We start from the raw sequence: 21522 nt of genomic DNA, 5'->3' as shown, positions 1-21522 counted from the left end.
CTGCGACACGCTTGTATGGACTGCACAGGGGGGGGTCTGCGGACCCCCCAAAAAACAAGCAAAACAAACTTTTTATTTATTTATTTTTTATTTTTTTGAAAAAAATTTCACAAAATAAATTTTTTTTTTCGAAAAATTAATAAAAAAGTTTGGAAATCCGTACAATAATAGCAAAATTGGCAAAAAAAAATTTCTCACCAAAATAGGCCGACTCTATAACCAAAATTCATGGAAATGGCCTTCTGGACACAATGGCGGGGTCGAATCTGGTCTAGGACGCTTCCAAAAGATGTTGCTCCTCAGATCTACCTCTTGATGTCGCAATAATGCCTCTTCAACATCAATCAATGAAGCCCCAATGGCTCTGATACCATGTGAGATTTTGCCAAGATCAAGAGCTCAATGAAATGTACAAAATAGAGACACAATATAGGACAAGAATAAACTGTATTCTCATCAATAGAAAATGATCAATAATAATAATTACATACAATGTAGATGAGCTTGCTTATATAGGCAAGGCTACGGATATGTGAGCACACAAACATGACATGTGGCTCAATAAGGAACAAGGGTAGGTAGGAAATAGGTGTAGGTAGGTAGGAAAAATAATATAATAGTCCACATGAGGTGGATCACCCACTGAATGTGGAGTGTAACAACAAGATCAACACCATAAAAGGTGGAATTTCTCCTACACACACTATCCCAATGTGGCACAAACACCCAAGTGTCTCACATCCAAACTACTATGAAATGCATTTCCTAAGTAAACTTAAGTGTAATAATATCCAAGATGAATAATTATTTACACCAACACCCCCCCTTAAGTGTAACTTAGGGGAATGCACTTAATTCAACAATGCAACTAAGCAATGCAAGATGGGTCCCAGCTACGAGGCCATGTTAGGTACCCATGTACAAATGCAAATGCATGCAAACCAATGCAATGAAATCTCTCACAAAGTGGGGAAAGAGAGAAAAACCCAATGGGAAAAAACCCTCCCCCAAAAGAGAGATGAAAGCTATACAAGAGAACTCTCATAGAAGAATGTGAAGGACAAAACCCCATGTGAGGAAAAAGTCCCCCCCATATGAGAGAATAAGAGAAGCTAGCAAGCCCCCCCTCAATGTGGAATCTGCACCAATGATAGAAGCTTGATGTATGAAGAAACTGCTCCATGAATGTAGAACAACATTCCTCCCCTTAGGAAGAAACAAAACCAAAGGTGTATCCATGAAGTCTCCCCAATCATGAAGGGAAGATGCATGAAGAAAACTCATGATGAATGGAATCTTTGAGAACTACTCAAGTGTCCCCATGTCGATGCTGAAAGATACCCCCTCCAAAGGTGGTAAATTGTGCCACACTGCTGAAAAAGGCACTTCAAGATCTAGTGGAGATGGATGTAGAACATGTCCAAAAGACTCACATGTCTCCTCAAAACATAAAGAGGCCTCCTCCAACTGCTGTACAGAAGTATCCACAATCATGTCAACCTTGAAAGAATGATCATGTAGAGAATGAACAAGAGGGTCAGAGTGTTCCCTCGCAACAATTGAAGAAGGACCACCTTCATCAAAGAGAAGATGAATGGCATCAATGATGTCTCCCAAATCTGCAATGTAGGATTCCATAAATAAACCTGCAATATTTGTCAAGTAATCATCCCATGAATCTGAAGCTGGAAGACAATGAATATCCTACTGCACTGAATCACATGAAGGCAAAACTGTCGCACTATCTGCATCATCAGGTGCAATAGGTGATGTGATATCAATAGGAGGAGATGAAATACAAGGCTCAAGAATGGGGTCACATGTGAGAATCCCCATGTTCAAGTGCCAAAAGTTCTCCTCAAAATCTGAACCATCACAAGAAGTGTGATCAACATGTGTAGAATCATCAAATGTGAAATCATCATCATCAACAAAATCTGAAAAGGAGTATAACCGAGATGCATGATCAACCACCCCAGTCGCAATGATAGCTCTAGTCTCCAAGTCTCTAATGAAAACTGAGCTAGGTGTGAACTCCACAACTCTCTTAGTTGCGCCATGTGTGATTTGATAGATAGAAAGGAGATTGTTTGTCAAGTGGGGTACACACAACACATCATTGAAGGAGTTATCCCCAATGTCAATAGATCCTTTCCCAATCACATCCATGTATGTATGATTGCCCATCAAAATCTGTGGCATGGTGCAAGGCTCAAATGTAGAGAACATAGACTACGAAGATGCCATATGATGAGAAGCCCCTGAATCTAAAAGCCATCTCTCTGAATCATGACTGATAGTAGCACATAGAGCTTTTCCTTTTCTTGTTCCAAAAGAGTGAGTCTTCCCACTTGTAGAAGCCATGAATGCTTGCCCTTTTCCTTTTGAATGTGAGGAAGTGGAAGTTGATAAATCATCCTTCTTGTAGACTTTAGGCAAATCAATGTTATGCTTTTTGATGATATGTGTGAGCTCATCAATCTTCTTAGAATGGCAACGATGCTCCTCATGACCAATCTTTTTACAATAAGCACAAGTAGGTCTCTCCCTCTTTGGTGAATTATCTCTCTTGGAAGAGGATGAATCTCCTTGTTGTGGAGAAGATGGTGCTTTGTCCTTAGGCTTTGATTGCCATTTCTTCTTGTTTGAGTTGTCCTTTCCTTGATTTCCTTTGTTCCCTTGATTTGCCACTAATGCTTGAGACTTAGAAGCCTTAAGAATGCCCATGCTTATCAACTTAGTTTGTTCCATCATCAAAATTTCATTGAAAGCATCAAATGTAGGCATTGTGTAGCTTGAACCCATTGTCATCCTATGGGTTTGGAAACTAGAAACAAATGCTGCATATTCTTGTGGAAGCTCGCCTATCAAGTTGAATATCAATTGAGTATCCTTCTTATCAATGCCACAATCTTTGAGTTGGGCCCTCAACTCATTTGCCTTAGTGACATAATCTTGTATAGTGTCAAAGTTCTTGGGATCTAACATGGTGAGATCACTATCAATTTGATATCCCCTAATCTCATCAACTTGACCATACAAGTCTTGAAACTTTTGCCAAGCATCCTTGATTAGAGTACACTTCTCAATATGAAAAATGAGATCCTTTGATACATACTTTCTTAAGGTACCAATTGCCATGATATTTTTAGTGAGCCAATCCAAGTGACCAACTGGATCAACCTTAGGATCAGCGGGAGCAACAATAGTGCCATCAATGTAATGAGTGAGTCCTTTTTCCATAAGTTTACTCCATGCGTCAATTTTCCAAGTAGCATAATTATGAGGAGTTAAAAGAGGAAACTTAGAAGAACCCATAGTAGCAAAAAGGAAGGAACACAAGAGCACAAAAGCTTAAGAGACACCCCCCCAAATTCACTCAATCAAAGTACCCCCCCAAAAATGATGATTTTGGCACTTTATATGTAGTGCGTGTACAATAGGCCACATGCAAACAATGGCAAGGTGGACTTATGATTTTGTTTTACAATTGCCCCAATAGGCTAAGAACTATAAAGAAAAAGATCAGAAGATAGATCTATGCAATACAAATGCCAAATTGGCCAAATAAGATCATATGATGAAAGTACAATTTCTACCCACAATTGCTGCAAACTGATAGCATATTCTGAGAGTAGACAAAAAATAACGCACTTTAAAAAAAAATGGCACCTGAAAAGGAGTTCGTATGAGCCCGAATGGAGACCTGGAAGTTGCAGAAATGGGGATTGGATAGGTACAGTCACCAGAAACTAAGAATTTTGAAAAATTTGTCTATCAAAATCAGAAAATAATTCCACCACATGAAAGTACACGAAATTCTAGCTCATTTCAAAAAAAAATTGCACCCAAAAAGGAGCAAAAATGAGCAAGTTATGGCCATTTGAAGTTGAACTGCAAAATCAAAAAGCTCAATGAGAGGGGCCCGCAAAATTTTTGAAAAATGATGACATGGCACTGATGTCAGCAATTAACTATGTTAAATTTGATGGTCGTATGACCGTCGCAAAAACTTTGCCTCTCTGCTGACTGGACGTTCGTACTGTATGGACTGCTGACTATACGCGATGACTGGGCAGATGACTAGGCATATGATCTAATGATGTGGCAGTCTGACAGTGCATATGGAGGTTTGCGTGGCGCAGGTGATGTGGCAGATGATTGAGCTGCCGTACAGAGCTGACGTGTCAGACAGAGGTGGCCATGGGCCAATGGCCTCCTGCCACGTGGCGGACGTGGATCGCCGGTTTAAAATGTCTGCCGGCGGAAGGAGGCGCTACCGAAGAGGAAGATCCCGACGGGCTGGGAGCTGAGGGCACTAGGAGCCGACGGAAGTCGACGGCAAAGACTAGCGGGAGGACGGCCGGCGGCGGGAGCTCTTCAGCGGCGACGGGAGGTTCCCGGGACTCTGCGGCGGCGGCGGCAACGAGCGGGGCACGGAGACCGGGAGGTACGGAGGGCGGAGACTAGCGCGGGCGACGATGGGTACAGGCACGGGCGGAGCGTGGTGAGGACAGGACGGTCGACCCTGATAGCGGCAGGTCCGGACCTGCAACACCTGCGACACGTAGGTACGGACTGCAGGGGGGGGGGGTCTGCAGACCCCCCAAAAAACCAACAAAAAAAACTTTTTTTTTGATTTTTCCTTTTTTCGAAAAAAATTTCAGAAAATAATTTATTTTTTTTCGAAAAATTAATAAAAAATTTGGAAATCCATACAATAATAGCAAAATTGGCGAACATTTTTTTCTCACCAAAATAGGCCGAATTTATAACCAAAATTCATGGAAATGGCCTTCTAGATGCAATGGCGGGGTCCAATATGGTCTATGACACCTCCAAAAGATGCTGCTCCTCAGATCGACCTCTTGACGTCGCAATAATGCCTCTTCAAGACGAATCAATGAAGCCCCAATGGCTCTGATACCATGTGAGATTTTGCCAAGATCAAGAGCTCAATGAAATGTACAAAATAGAGACACAATATAGGACAAGAATAAACTATATTCTCATCAATAGAAAATGATCAATAATAATAATTACATACAATGTAGATGAACTTGCTTATATAGGCAAGGCTAGGGATATGTGAGCACACAAACATGACATGTGGCTCAATAAGAAACAAGGGTAGGTAGGAAATAGGTGTGGGTAGGTAGGAGAAATAATATAATAGTCCACATGAGGTGGATCACCCACTGAATGTGGAGTGTAACAACAAGATCAACACCATAAAAGGTGGAATTTCTCCTACACACACTATCCCAATGTGGCACAAACACCCAAGTTTCTCATACCCAAACTACTATGAAATGCATTTCCTAAGTAAACTTAAGTAAGTGTAATAATATCCAAGATGAATAATTATTTACACCAACAATATTAAATGTTTAAATGACTTCATTACTTAATAATAAACTTATTTGTTTGAAATATATATCAAAATATATATTTGCACTTTTTAAATAAAGCAAAAAAAAAAAAAAAAAAAACTATTTAAAACTTTATTTTATATATAAAAAAAAAGAATTATTACAAAACAAAATCTTTTTTAAAAACAAATCTATAAAAAAAATAAAAATAAAAATAAAAGAAGCTTTTTGTAATGATTAAAACAGAATTGGGGTTGTAATTAGTTTAATTTTTTTTTGATATAAAATATGCGTGCAAATCTAACTGATGCCTTTTCTATTTAATTTTATTTTGAATGCCTAAGAATAAAATAATTTTCATGAGGGTGTTGTTAAGTTCTCTTGAAAGTTCCTTTCATTTCAGTTGTACTTTTTAGTACTTAATTATCCCACTCACGACCTTGAGCTCGCAGCAGTAGTGCATGCACTTGTGAGGTGGAGACACTTCCTTTTAGGTCATCACTTCGAGTTGCATTTAGATCATCAGAGTCTTCAGTACATCTTCACTCAGCCGAACATTAATGCTGGTCAGAGGAGATGGATGGAGTTCTTGTGTGAATATAATTTTGACGTTCACTACATCAAAGGAAAGGAAAACGTAGTTGTAGATGCTTTGAGTAGGAGACGTCATGAGGTTTACACCATATCTATGGGCACAGATTTGAGAGACCGTATACTACAGCACTTGCTAGAGGATGGATGGTATGCAGAGGTTGGTCAGGTAATACGATCTCTGGTTACTCTAGAGGGGAAATATGTGGATTATTCTTTGGAGTCCGATGGACTGTTACGCCACAGACGACGCATTTATGTACCTTCCTCCGGAGGGTTGCGAGAGTTCATTGTCACGGAGGCTCATAGAGCTCCTTATGCAGCGCATCCCGAGGTTAAAAAGTTGCATGCTAACTTGAGGCAGTTATATCATTGGCCGAGAATGTGGTAGCTCATTGCTGAGATAGTAGCTCTATGCCTTGAGTGTTAGAGAGTAAAGGCAGAGCACTGCCATCCAGGTGGGTTGCTCTAGTCTCATGCTATACCAGAGTGGAAGTGGGATACTATATCCATGGATTTCATCATTGGTCTTCCTATGTCTTCTCGTCGCCATGATGCTATCTTGGTGATAGTTGACAAGTTGACCAAAGTAGCTCACTTTTCACCAGTCCGTACTACATTCACAGCTCCAGCAGTAGCACAGGTGTTCTTGCGAGACATTATTAGACTTCATGGTGTGCCCCGAAAGATTATTTCTGACAGGGATTCTCTTTTCACTTCTTCCTTTTGGAAGTCATTATAGGCAGCTATGGGCACTAAGCTCAATTTCAGTACAGCCTATCACCTAGAAACAGATGGTCAGATAGAGAGGGTCAATCAGGTGTTAGAGGATATGCTTCGCATGTACGTCATGGATCATCAGACCTAGTGGGAGGAGTATCTTCCCTTAGTGGAGTTTGCCTATAACAATGGGCATCACACTTCTTTGGGGATGCCACCCTATCAGGCATTATATGGCAGGCCTTGCAGGATGCCCTTGAGTTGGGATCGCATAGAGGATAGAGTTGCTATTGGTCCTGAGATAGTTCGGGATATGAAACAGCAGGTGGATTTGATTAGGTAGCGTCTCAGAGAGGCTCAGGATAGACAGAAGAAATATGCTGATGCAAAGAGGATAGATCATAGCTACTTGGTTGGAGATAGAGTCTTCCTGAGAGTGCGACCGCATAAGAGTCCAATCTGTTATGGAAAGGGTTCTAAGCTCGCACCTCACTTTGTAGGACCTTTTGAGATTCTTGAGAGGATAGGCCTAGTTGCCTACCGTTTAGCATTGCTACCTAGCCTATCACGCATCCATGATGTGTTTCATGTATCAGTTTTGAGAAAATATATCTTTGATGAGTCTCACATTTTAGATTGGGGTGCCTTGCAGGTGGAGTTGGACGGGCAGCTAGCTTTGGAGCCCATTCGCATTTTGGCATGCCGAACGCTGGCCCTTCGAGGTTGAGAGCTAGACCAGGTTAGGGTCTAGTGGGATTGCTATGATGAGGTTACAGCTTCATGGGAGGACGCAACACGTATGAGATCAGAGTACCCCCACCTCTTTGATGAAATCCAAGAGGAAGTTCATGCCTAGAGGGGGAGGGTGTGAGGCCTCACTTCGACTCAGTCTGGCATTTCAGTGATTTTTATATATTGACTATTATGGATACTTTATTTTGATGCATTTTGGAATTTAGAACTTATATAATTTCAGGATTTGGATAACATTGCTATATTTTGATGATTTACTTATATACTTTATGAGTTAGAACACTACATGTTTGTTAGATAAGATGATATTGCGATGATAGATGTTGTTATTGAATTTGCAGGACTTTACTATGATAATAGAACTATGATGTATGGTTTAGTTTATGTGTTTTCAAATCTATGTGTTTCTGTCTTCTATGTGTTTTTGCATGTTTGTTACCTATCAAGGGCTTGGTTCTCTGAGCTCGGGGGTGGCTACCAGTTAGCCTAGGCTGGGAGGTGAGCACTCCATGGTCATCTCTTTGTTTTATTTGCAGGTTGTTAGAAGAAAATATTAGGACATGTAGATCTGGCTGGAGTTAATTGTTGCAGAAAAATGTTGTAAATGTAATTAATATTCTTTGAAAGTCCTCATCTATTTGAAATGAGAGACCTATTTGCAAAATGACAATAAAGACTTGGGACTATGTTTTAAAGATATGTGATATTTATTTATGTTATATTGTAGAAAAGAAATGATTATTTCTAGTTTTTAGTTTTGAAATAAATATTTGTTGTGTATAGGATGCTTTGAAAAGAAAGAAATGTATTCATTCCCTTTATACATTTAAAATCAAGATATTAGAAAAGAAATGGAATAGATCTACCTACATGTAGTAGGTTGAGAAATAAAATAAAATCTAAAATTTAGATCTATACATGGAAATGTCATATTTAATTTTATTTAAATCTATCATTTTGTTTATTGCAAAAAATAAAAATAAAAAAATAGAATTATTATATTCATTTCTAAAGTTTATTTTAGTCTAGATTTATCTAGTTGTTGTTAAAGTTATTAAATTGGTCATTTATATAGTTGCTGTTAGAATTATTAAATACTATCATTTGTTTAGTTACAGAGAATAAAATCTATAGTTAAACAAATTAAATGAAATAAATAGAAATTCTAGAGTTGCTATTCTAACTGACTTAATTCTGCTTTTTACTATATTTTGTCGATAGTAAATCAATATTTAAATAACCTATCTATTTCTTTTAGCAACTAGGATTTTGATAAAAAAAGAAATAAATTCAATGATTCAAATCTATAGAAATTATCCAATCTGCTAAATATGTTTTAGATTTTATATTTTTCATAGAAAGCTTTTCTCCTAGACACCACATATATATATAAACAGCGTTTCATGCCTATATTGAATATTTAAAAGAATTCATTTCTCAGATATAAACAAAAATAAATTTATTGTCCAATATATCTATATATATATTAAATGTTTAAATGAATTCATTACTTAATAATAAACTTATTTGTTTGAAATATATATCAAAATATATATTTGCACTTTTTAAATGAAGCAAAAAAAAAAAAAAAAATACTATATAAAACTTTATTTTATGAAAAAAAAGAAAGAATTATTAAAAAAAAAAATCTTTTTTAAAAACAAATCTCTAGAAAAAATAAATAAATAAATAAAAGAGGCTTTTTGTAATCATTAAAACAGAATTGGGGTTGTAATTAGTTTAATTTTTTTTTGATATAAAATATGCATGCAAATCTAACTTATGCCTTTTCTATTTAATTTCATTTTGAATGCCTAAGAATAAAATAATTTTCATGAGGGTGTTATTAAGTTCTCTCGAAAGTTCCTTTCATTTCAGTTGCGCTTTTTAGTATTTAATTATCCCACTCACGACCTTGAGCTTGCATTAGTAGTGCATGCACTTGTGAGGTGGAGACACTTCCTTTTAGGTCATCACTTCAAGTTACATTCAGATCATCAGAGTCTTCAGTACATCTTCACTTAGCCGAACCTTAATGCACATCAGAGGAGATGGATAGAGTTCTTGTGTGAATATGATTTTGATGTTCACTACATCAAAGGAAAGGAAAACTTTGTTGCAGATGCTTTGAGTAGGAGACGTCATGAGGTTTACACCATATCAATGGGCACGGATTTGAGAGACCGTATACTACATCACTTGCCAGAGGATGGATGGTATGCAGAGGTTGGTCAGGTAATACGATCTCGAGTTACTCTAGAGGGAAAATATGTGGATTATTATTTGGAGTCCGATGGACTGTTACGCCACAAAGGGTGCATTTATGTACCTTCCTTCGGAGGGTTGCGAGAGTTCATTATCACGGAGGCTTATAGAGCTCCTTATACAGCGCATCCCGGGGTTAAAAAGTTGCATGTTGACTTGAGGCAGTTATATCATTGGTCAGGAATGCAGTAGCTCATTGTTGAGATAGTAGCTTGATGCCTCGAGTGTCAGAGAGTAAAGGTGGAGCACCGCCATCCAGGTGGGTTGCTCTAGTCTCATGCTATACCAGAGTGGAAGTGGGATGCTATATCCATGGATTTCATCATTGGTCTTCCTATGTCTTCTCGTCGCCATGATGCTATCTTGGTGATAGTTGACAAGTTGACCAAAGTAGCTCACTTTTCACCAGTCTGTACTACATTCACAGCTCCAGCAGTAGCACAGGTGTTCTTGCGAGACATTGTTAGACTTCAAAGCGTGCCCCGCAAGATTATTTCTGACAGGGATTCTCTTTTCACTTCTTCGTTTTGGAGGTCATTATAGGCAGCTATGGGCACTAAGCTCAATTTCAGTACAGCCTATCACCTGGAAATAGATGGTCAGACAGAGAGGGTCAATCAGGTGTTATAGGATATGCTTCGCATGTACGTCATGGATCATCAGACCCGGTGGGAGGAGCATCTTCCCTTAGTGGAGTTTGCCTATAACAATGGGCATCACACTTCTTTGGGGATGCCACCCTATCAAGCATTATATGGTAGGCCTTGCAGGATGCCCTTGAGTTGGGATCGCATAGAGGACAGAGTTGCTATTGGTTTTGAGATAGTTCGGGATATGGAATAGCAGGTGGATTTGATTAGGCAGTGTCTCAAAGAGGCTTAGGATAGACAGAAGAAATATGCTGATGCAAAGAGGATCGATCGTAGCTACTTGGTTGGAGACAGAGTCTTCCTGAGAGTGCGACTGCATAAGAGTCCAATCCATTACGGAAAGGGTTCTAAGCTCGCACCTCGCTTTGTAGGTCCTTTTGAGATTCTTGAGAGGATAGGCCTAGTTGCCTACCGTTTAGCATTGCCACCTAGCCTGTCACGCATCCACGATGTGTTTCATGTATCAGTTTTGAGAAAATATATCTATGATGAGTCTCACATTTTAGATTGGGATGCCTTGCAGGTGGAGTCGGATGGGCAGCTAGCTTTGGAGCCCATTTGCATTTTGGCACGCCGGACGCTGGCCCTTTGAGGTCAAGAGCTGGACCAGGTTAGGGTCCAGTGGGATTGCTATGATGAGGTTATATCTTCATGGGAGGATGCAACATGTATGAGATCAGAGTACCCCCACCTCTTTGATGAACTCCAGGAGGAAGTTCATGCCTAGAGGGGGAGGGTGTGAGGCCTCACTTCGACTCAGTCTGGCATTTCAGTGTTTTTTATATATTGACTATTATGGATACTTTATTTTGATGCATTTTGGAATTTAGAACTTATATGATTTCAGGATTTGGATAACATTGCTATATTTTGATGATTTACTTATATGCTTTATAAGTTTTAACACTACATGATTGTTAGATAAGATGATATTGTGATGATAGATGTTGTTATTGAATTTGCAGGACTTTACTATGATAATAGAATTATGATGTATGGTTTAGTTTATGTGAATTAGGATGAAATTGCTTATGTGAAATTGCTTGATAAAAGATGTATTTAATCTGTTCAGATGTAAATTGTATGCAAGTGATGATGTGTATTGTTATTCCTTTGAATTATATTATATGTGGATATTTGAAAGTACTAATGTGTAAATTGAGATGCGCAGGAAGTTATCCATGTGACCATGGAAATTTACGGAGAACCAAACCTAGACTTATGTATGTTCGTAAGCCAGGGGTTGTCTATTTGGAGAGACAACACCCCGTTTGTGTTGTTTTTTATTCGTAACAGTATTTGCTACATGTGTGCTAAGCATTATTTAAATTTATTGTGTAAAATCCACAAGAGACGATTTCATGTTTTAAATTGTAAAAGTGTTTTATTTTTGTCACTTGACACATGTGTGGATTTAAGTTTAAATGTTTTATTTTTGTCTCTTGGTGGGAAAGTGTTCAAGTATAGCTTTTTTTCAAATAATGTAACATGATGTCATAAATACCTTGGGAAAAGAATCTTTGGAGAGGTCAACATATGTTTGACCCGAAAATAAACTTCAGAGAGGTTTAAAATGGGTTAAATGAACACCTAGGGGTAGTTTAATAGGGTTTCCTAAAGCCCATAAGGTATACCTAAGGATTAGGGGTAATTTTAGGCAAGTTTCTACTCCTAAATGACCTTTTAGATACTCTAAAATTTGGCTTTTCTGAGTTGTGCGAAAATTGAAATTAGAAGTTTGAACCTAGTTGTAAACTTTCCTATTCGAATGAGAGTTCTCTTTCCCATTCTGTCTTACTTTCCTCTTTAGTTTTTAGAAACTTGTGAGAACTGAGAGAAGGATCTTCTTAAGCAAGAATTTGAAAATTTGAGGCTAATCACCCACTCTCCATTTTTGGAGACAAGAAATTTTTTGAAAAAGAATAGAATTGATTTGAATAGAAAATTTGGCTAAGGGTAGAAGAAGAAGATTTGTGGATTTCGACAGCTCTTCCTCAAATACTATCCTACCTTTGGGCAGATTAAGGTTGGTTACATTATTCTTAAAATGACTTCTTTTTGCATGTGTTGAAAATTATGTTGATGTAAGAAATCTGTTTTCTGGTTTATCCTTTTTGGAAAATTTCACTTGGTATTTTTGTATTATGTCTTGTAAGTGTTTTTGGGAGATTTCAAGACCTCTTACTCTTGGGAGAGAGGAGGATCTTGTGGGTGGTAGCAGTGACAACCCTCGAGTGAGAGACTCTCGTTATGAGAGCGATCACAAGGGATCTTTGTGTGACCCTTGCTGCATGGCCTGTTTGTGCAATGGGGGTCATAAGGAGGGATATAAGGCTAGAATGCCTTGGGGGGCATAAGGAATAAGGGGTTGAAATTCTTGATGTATTTGTTGTGCCATGAGGTGGCTACTTGTTTTCCATACTTGCAGTTCTCCTCAGGGTATTGGTCCACTACCACCCTTGAAAAGGTCATCACCAAAGTGTGGTGTAGTGTAGCCAAGATGGGAGTGTGTTTTGAAATCTATGTGTTTCTGTCTTCTATGTGTTTGCATGTTTGTTACTCATCTAGGGCTTGGTTCTCCGAGCTCAGGGGTGGCTACCAGTTAGCCTAGGCTGGGAGGTGAGCACTCCATGGTCATAGTTGTGATTTAATATGCAGGGATGTCGGGAGTAAAGAATAGGACAAGTGAAGGTTGCAGAAATTATTGTTACAGAAATTTATGTGCAGTTGTAATTATTAGTTTTAAAAAGGAGAAATATACCCTCATTTGTTGAAATGAGAGGCAAGTTGTAAATTTGAAATATAGACATGAGATTGGTTATTGTATTTAAATAAAGAAACATCTTGTAAATTTTGCAGGATATCTTTAGTGTTGTAAAAAGCTAGATATATTTCTATTTTCTATTTGAAAAGAATTACTTTTGAATTTCACGCAATAGTCATTGAAATATGAAAAATCAGTTTTATTTAATTATGTGTTTGGCATTAGCTATGAAATTGTATTCATTTTAATTGCATAAAATTGAGTTGTAGTTGTTGTTAGATTTTAAATAAAAATATCTATTTAGTTACAGTAGAAATTGCAAAATCAGTAAATGTATTTTTGCAGAAAAGAATAATGTATTCCTAAATTAGGATTCCCTAAGTTCAGAAATAAAGTTTATACGATGTGCTATGATGAATAGTTCAGTAGGAAAATTATTTTATTCTTAGGCATTCAAAATGAAATTAAATAGAAAAGGCATAAGTTAGATTTGCATGCATATTTAATATCAAATAAAAATTAAACTAATTATTTATGTTTTCTTAAAAACAATATAGTAGAATGAAGTTTTCAAAAAAAATCATTTTCCCATCTATATCCTCTTCATCTAAATTAAAATACTAGAGCCTATTTATTTTAAATGGATGCCTCATGGAATTTATAAGTTTATACAAACATAGTATTATGGCTGTTGCATGTATATCATTTTAACTAAGCTTTAAAAATAAAATAAAATAAAATAAAATGCGTTGTAATTATATATATATATATATATAAATATATATATATATATATATATAAATATATATATAAAAAAGAGAAGTATATCAATATATATATATACATATTTATATATATATAAAAATACACCTATTTTAAAAAATATATATATATTTAAAAATAAAAAAACATTTATAACATTTTTTTAAAAAAAGGGGGTTTTCTTGTATGGCCGCGGAACCCACTGTGTGTACACACAGTGTGGGCCTCGCGGCTTCCACTGTGTGAACACACAGTGTGGGCCGCGGCTTCCACTGTGTGGTCACACAGTGTGGGCCGCTACTGCTCCCACTGTGTCGGCACACAGTGTCGGCCGCGGCCACCACTGTGCGGACACATAGTGGTGTGGGCCGCCAGCAGCTCCCACTGTGTGGACACATAGTGGTGTCGCGCTACCACTGTGTGGATACACAATGGCGTCCCCGTCACCCCCTTAAACCTGCAACAAAAAAATTACCATGGTCGTCGCTCGATGGGTTTCGGCCTTGCATCAAAATGCTAATAAAAAAAAAAAAATATTAAACCCTAGCTCAAGTAGGGCTAGGGTAATAAATAAATCAAATAAAATGGTAACCCATTTAGATTAGGGTCATTTTATAATTGAAAATCCCTAATTAGGGTTTGAAGGGCTTAATTGCTATTAAGTTGGAAAATCTCTTAGAAGATTAAATATATATACATATATATATATATATATATAAATATATATATATATATATATATATATTTGGCTATGTATTATTATAGAGATTTAAATATTTAAATACCCTTATATGATATACAAATAGGAAGTTAAAAAAAATAAAATAAAATAAATTTAAAGAATAAAGCCTAATCTTATATTTTTAAATGTATTTAGTTTGATAGATACTTAATCATGCCCTAGTTAATTTAATTAGAGCATTAAATTTTAAGTTAGATTTAAAAGGGATTAATTTAAGCACCTTTCATTTTGAGGTTAGAATGGATGCTAGAAAAATAATTTTTAATTAGCTTTCCAAGTCGATTAATAGCTACCCATAATTAATTTTGCCCGTTTAAATTAAATTATCTAAATTAAGTGACACTTTAAACGATTATTTTAATTATTGGTTTAAAAATGGATTTTAGACTATATAGTCTTATTAGAGATTAAATTTATCTTCATCTACTATTTTTTTATGAGTTTGATTTAATTAAACTATTGACTACGTTTGATGGGAATATAAAATAAATCATTTAGTTTTTGCAAATAAATTTTAATTAATTTCGTTACTTAGTTTAGTATCAGAGTTAGCTTGAATATTGATATGGCAACCATGATAATGCATATCGAGTTAGAAAACTTTGTTAGTTAATTAGTATTTGAAAAAAAAAAAAAATCATTCCGTTTTTGCCCTAAATTTTGGGCATGACATAGTAAGAGTTGTCTTGAGTAGAGCACATGGAGAATTTCTATGGTTGGATTATGTCTGAAAAATACCCCGGCAAGCAATTAGGGTAGTAATTGGTTTACCCTCAACCGGTAGCAGACCTGACAAAACAAAGAAGATCCCTAACAACAAAGTGATGACCCTATCTGGAGCAACATCTGACAATAGATCACTGAGAGTGAATGATATCAAAGACATCAATGTGAGATTTGTGAGTATGGTGCTAGGTTACAAGACTACACATTCTAACAGACTAAATTTAGTTTCTAGTCTTTGTATAAATAGTGCTTATGAGATGGTCAACAACAATGAAATGATAGATGTATGTGAATGGATAAAACATGATCTCATTGATAATTTGAAGAAGATTAAAGGAGATAAGAAAGGGACATTCTGATTCAGAAATCTTTTGGTATGTTTGATGTTGTATTTCACTAAGGAAATCCCTCGTACAGGACCTAAAGACTCTGGATATGATATACCGGTAGGAAAACAATTTCAGGAAGCTTTTACCGGCAGGGGAACTGCTAAGGACAACAACATAATTGAATATTTAAAAACCTTCCAGGCTAAAATGAAAACTAGAGAAAGGCTACCACAGAGTGTAGTGGACAAGTATGACAAAGAAATTTGTTTTGTTATCAAGATACATGAGACATGGATGAAAGTTGTACTCCCTAGGACTGTATGGGTGACTGAAATGGGATATGAGGTAGATCTAAACATTCTTGAGATGTATGCTAAAGCATTACTAGATGCACCGAGAGAACCATCAGAACAAGTTTTTGGTAGTGCTAAAACTATTGAAACTGATGTAAAAACATTGAAGCAAAGGAAGAAAAGAGAAAAATTTATTAGAGATGCTTCTAAGAAAGTGAAGGAAATTAAGGAAAATATAAATGAACATTAGTGGCATATCGGCTAGTAAACTTGAAGGACTGCAACCAGAGGCACACATTTCACCGGTTGGCACAAATTTTGGAACCGACAGTGACAAGGCAATAGAGTTTAAAAGAGTAGAAAGAAGGAAGAGAAAACCTTCACCGGTACCCTCTCCTTCACCCAAGAAAACAAGGACTTTAAGGAAGAAACAACAGGTAGTAAGGGGAACACCAAAGAAATTAACACCAAAGAAGAAACAACAACCTGTTACTCCTTCTTTAGATGATTTATTGAATGAGATAACTGATGATGGAAATCTGGCCAATGTACACCAACTGTATAACACATTTAATGATTCAAACAGGGAAATAATTGAGAACAATATTATTCTACATCTGGACATATACAAAAAGGTTTTAATTGAAATTGTGGATGGCTTACCCAATGATCTATATAGGAGATTGGATGCAAAAAGGATTGCAGTAATGGAATTAGATAAGAAACTAAAAGTTGAGAAACGTCTAGTTGTACATCCTATGAATTCAAAACAAGAAATTGATGAATTAATCTCTGAGGCTAACTGATCTATTTTTGCTAGTGGACACCGACAAGTAAGTTTAATGGAAGAAGAGTAAAAGAGATTGCAGATGAAACTGCTAATAACTGGGATATATTCTTTGTGGAGAAGGAAAAACAAGAGGAAATGAACCAGCCAAAGAAAACATTTAAAGTGTATTAGAAGGATAAGGACAAGGGAAAAGCGAATGTTGGTGGTATTCCAAAAATCAAGATCACTGACAATTTACCACCACCTTTGGATACTGCATTGGTACATACTGATGTTCCACTGGTTAGACACTCATGAAGTGAATATTGTTGTGGACAAGGACAGTGCAGAGGTTAAGGATGACAATGTTGACTGTGGCAACATGGCTGAGAAACTGGTAGAGATTGTTGAGGTTGAGATCCCAACCCAAACAAAGCAATCATTAGAAATAGAGAAACCTACTAAGGTAGAGGTACATACTGAGATAGAGAAACCGACAATAACTGAGACATCAATACAGTCTGAGAAACCCTTGCTAGCTAAGATGCAAACACAGACTGATCCACTGGAGGTAAACACAAGTAAAATGGTTACAACCAATGGAAGAACAGAGGTAATAAAGGCAATTGGTGAGACTTCTGGCACTTCAAGTGAATTCAGACCTACAAATGTTACAAAGGTACTCTTGGATTCAATCAAAAAGATAACATATTGCAATGCTTTGGCCTACAAGGCAATTGATAACATTGTACCTATTCTTAAATTGATTGCACCTAATTGTAACATAGATCATATTAAGGATTCTTTAGGAAAATTGGACACATTGTCCAAATTTATTGCTGACAATGTAATAACAGTTAATAAAGTAAATGAGGACACAATAAACGACAGAGTTGAAAAGGAAAAGAACAAATTCTTTGATGACACCATAAAGAAGTGCACTGAATACTTGAATACATTAATACCAACACTGAACTCTACTATTTTGGAGTACAAAGAGCTATACAGGGAAACATGCAAACCTCAGCTTCTGACAGAGGATATAGACAAGGAGATCAGTAAAACACAAAAGGAAATTGATGACATAGTAGATAACATAATTGGTTCATTTGGTCACATAACAGTTTTTGAGCAAGAAATGGTAGGATTTGAAGAAAAATTAGAGAAACTCGGAAAAGAAAAGGCAAGGATAAGGTCTAATGCCAGAGAGATTAAAAATAAGCTTGGTCCTAAGTTGGACAATCTTATTTCCTAGAGAATAGAAATATCTAAGGCATTACTTCAGGGAGAATGATCGCCAGAATATCACATGCATTATCTCACCAACACGATCCAACAAACTGAGGCAACTTTGAAGGATAGCAAAAGGTTTATGCAGAGTTTGAATTTTCTTTTGGCAGATATCTTTCAAATTGTAACTAGTCGGTTACAGGCTTTGAGGTAAATTTTTGCACTCATTTGACTATTTTTTTGACAACCTTTGTCATTGATGCCAAAGGGGGAGTAGTGGACAGAAAAATACTTCTTTAGAGGAGATCATTTTCTCAAGGGGAGCACATCTTTTTGGAAACTTTTTGGACTTCAGCTTTTGGAATAGTTTTTGGATTTTTCTCATGAGGGTTGCCATCAATGCCAAAGGCGGAGATTGTTGATAGTCTACACTCTTATGAAAATAGTTGATGTTGGCATTGATGGGAACCAACTGGCAACCAACTGGAAACCAACTGGAAAACATCTGTCAACCCACCTGTAGTTACCGGCATCAGCAATAGACTTCTACATACACCGGTAGGCACCTCACCGATAGAGGAAATAATGCATACCAGCACTTAGGCCGACATGGAATAAACTTTGTTTATTGTTTTATATTGTAATTATCTTTTGTAAAAGCCGACGTGGCATATTGTAAAAGACTCATATATATGCATGAGATCTTATAGGTCATTTTGTAAGAAAGAGAAAAAGGATGATATTATGATATAGTTGATAGTGAAGGTTTTCATAATAGACTGAGCTTAAAATGGTACTGAAACTAGCATAGTTGATGCTAATCTGAAGCAGTACTTTGTATTGGATTTTGATAATCCATCTTGTAAGCCAGTGAGACTTCTGTTTTGTGATTGAGCAGTGAGCTCTAGGCTGCTAGCCTTCCTGCATGTGCAGGCCCCTCATTGTAAGTAATATTTATTCATTGGTCAGTGAGTGAATATTGTGGGTCACAAATCCCACCAAGGTTTTTCCCACACTGGGTTTCCTCATTAAATATCTTGTCTTATGGTGTGTTCTTTATGCTATCTCTGTTATTCTTATTTGTTGCATTAATTCTTATTTATCGGTACACTATTTTGGGATACAAAGTGCTTAATAAGTCTAAATATTCTGCTAACCAGTTAGACACTGATTCACCCCCCCCTCTTAGTGTCTTTGGGACTATCATTGATTCTAACAAACACAAGGTTGCAAAAGATTAGTAGGAACCACGCAAAGAGCTTGAGGAGGAATAACAAAATGAACTTTTGTAAGACTAATAGTTCGATAGAATTAATGAGGAAAAAATTAATTTTATAAACTCAAGGGATAAAGATAGGAATAATCACCTTAGTTAACTAGAGAATTAGTGGTATCGACTCAAGTAGAAATAGAATTTTTTCAATTTGAAGACTTCAGAAGATGATATTGGATTTTATAAATGAAATGATAGATAATTATGTAAGCAAACTTTCTATTGGAAAATGCAGTTTATTGAGTAAGGAGGATGAATATTCTCAAGTTAGATGGAGTTAACTAAGGTAGTGGATATAGAAATTTTAGGTTTCTGAATAAAGATTATAGAGAAAAAAAGAAGCAATGAGTGAATAATTAGCTCAGATTTAATTAAAAAAATAGACACTATTTAAATAAGTTGATAAAGTTAGTTGGCAAATAATAAATAGAAAAATGAATAGTCATAAATGGTAAATGGTAATGTGAATGATTTAGGGATTGATTATTAAGTGTCTAATTTTTTTTCCTCTTTCAAGAAATGTTCAAAGTGAATTTGTTTTGAAAGAATAAATAAATATCCAAGAAGAAATATTAGAAGGACAACTGAAGAAGAAAATAATGATATGCATGAACTAGATATGAAATGGAAAATTAGAAAAGGAGGAGGTGGTTGGTATGTTAAACATATAACATGATTGAGGGGGGTGAATATGACTAGACATCTAACACAAATTTATTTATAATTTATTAAAATTTAAACCATTGCTAACACATTATTTTAATTAAATCATGAAAGAAGAAAACATAGTCAACACATGAACAATATATTTACATGAAAAAACCAAGAAGGGAAAAACCATGGTGAGAAACAAACTCACAATATGATATAAATGGTTACAATAATTATTTCATAGGCTAGGGAGCTCAATGCTCCGAACTTGCTAGCTAAGGCACACAACCTTAGGGCAAGATACAAAGCACTTTCACAATTGAAACACGCAGCTTAAGGGAAAGAGACAAACATTTATCAAGAGAGAGACATTGTCTTCTAATAGGAATAGTTGAACTGAAAAAGGATATGATCTTCTGAACATGAAATTGACCAGGTAACTATTAATTCCTAACACCCACACTTACTCTTTCTTTGAGGAGTTTACATAGAAGCTTCCAATGGTTTGCAATCCTAGTTGTTTGCATCCATCTCATCCAATCAATTAAATCAAAACCATTTTTTCCGTGTAATGCCTACCAAGAAACTCTAGAGAATTGAACCAACTAATAACCCATCTAAACATCTTAGAGATAAAATATACAACAACACATTAATATGAGAAGAAATACATACATTGAATTAACATGATCACATACTTTAAATTGCACAAGCAAAAATAACTTATATCATCTTACTATGACTCCCTATAAGGGTATCCTAACAACATTACTAAAATACAACAATAGAATAGACTATTAGGACCCAGGAAGGAGAACTCAGAGGGGTGGGGAGGCGGTGAATCAGTTGTGAACCAATTGTCAATAAATTATAGACCAAATGCAAATTATTCCAACTTAAACTTAATGCTAGTAAACCAAACTTAAGTGCTGGTAAAATAGATTAACAGTTATAGTAGTACCAGTTTAACTTAATGCATAAAATAGAAAGAGAAACAAAATCCACAACATATGACACAAAGATTTTGATGTGGAAACTCGGTAAGGGAAAAAAAAATGGCGCGAAACCTTACCCACAATCAGATGATACATTGCAGATAGTAAGTGTATACAAATGGGGTCTACACATGCAGAAAGGACATTTGTGTAGAGGTCATTTCTCAATCAAAAAATAGGAGTCACACTGATTACAATTGGATGGTTAAATCCAATGATAATGCAGTGCTCAAAATAACATCTACAATGTTGGATTCAACACCGGTTTAAGCTCTGAACATGAGTGCCAAACACCTTCACAACCTTCCTTCAACCTTTAAATAATGTCTGTGCGATATGCACAAGGATCTAGTTATTTTCACTCTTCAATATTCAAACACACTCCTACCATAATCCTATATCCGAATCTTCAATAAGATTTTACAATCATATATACAAAACCTAAGACCAAATGTATAGGTCGGCTACTAAATATATTACAATTAAAATCAATTACAAATAAGGCTTGATGTGATACAATATGCTAGATCAATACATTTACCATATTATTCAATCAATAAACCATTTCCAAAACGTGTCGTGCTAATCTAGAGTACTGGTCCATAACCTAGACCTATATGCCGGTAAAGGCAAATCT

Source organism: Cryptomeria japonica, chromosome 10 (assembly GCF_030272615.1).
Source record: "Cryptomeria japonica chromosome 10, Sugi_1.0, whole genome shotgun sequence".
Classification (NCBI taxonomy): domain Eukaryota; kingdom Viridiplantae; phylum Streptophyta; class Pinopsida; order Cupressales; family Cupressaceae; genus Cryptomeria; species Cryptomeria japonica.
The sequence above is the reverse complement of the archived record's forward strand: the minus strand, read 5'-3'. Positions refer to the sequence as shown.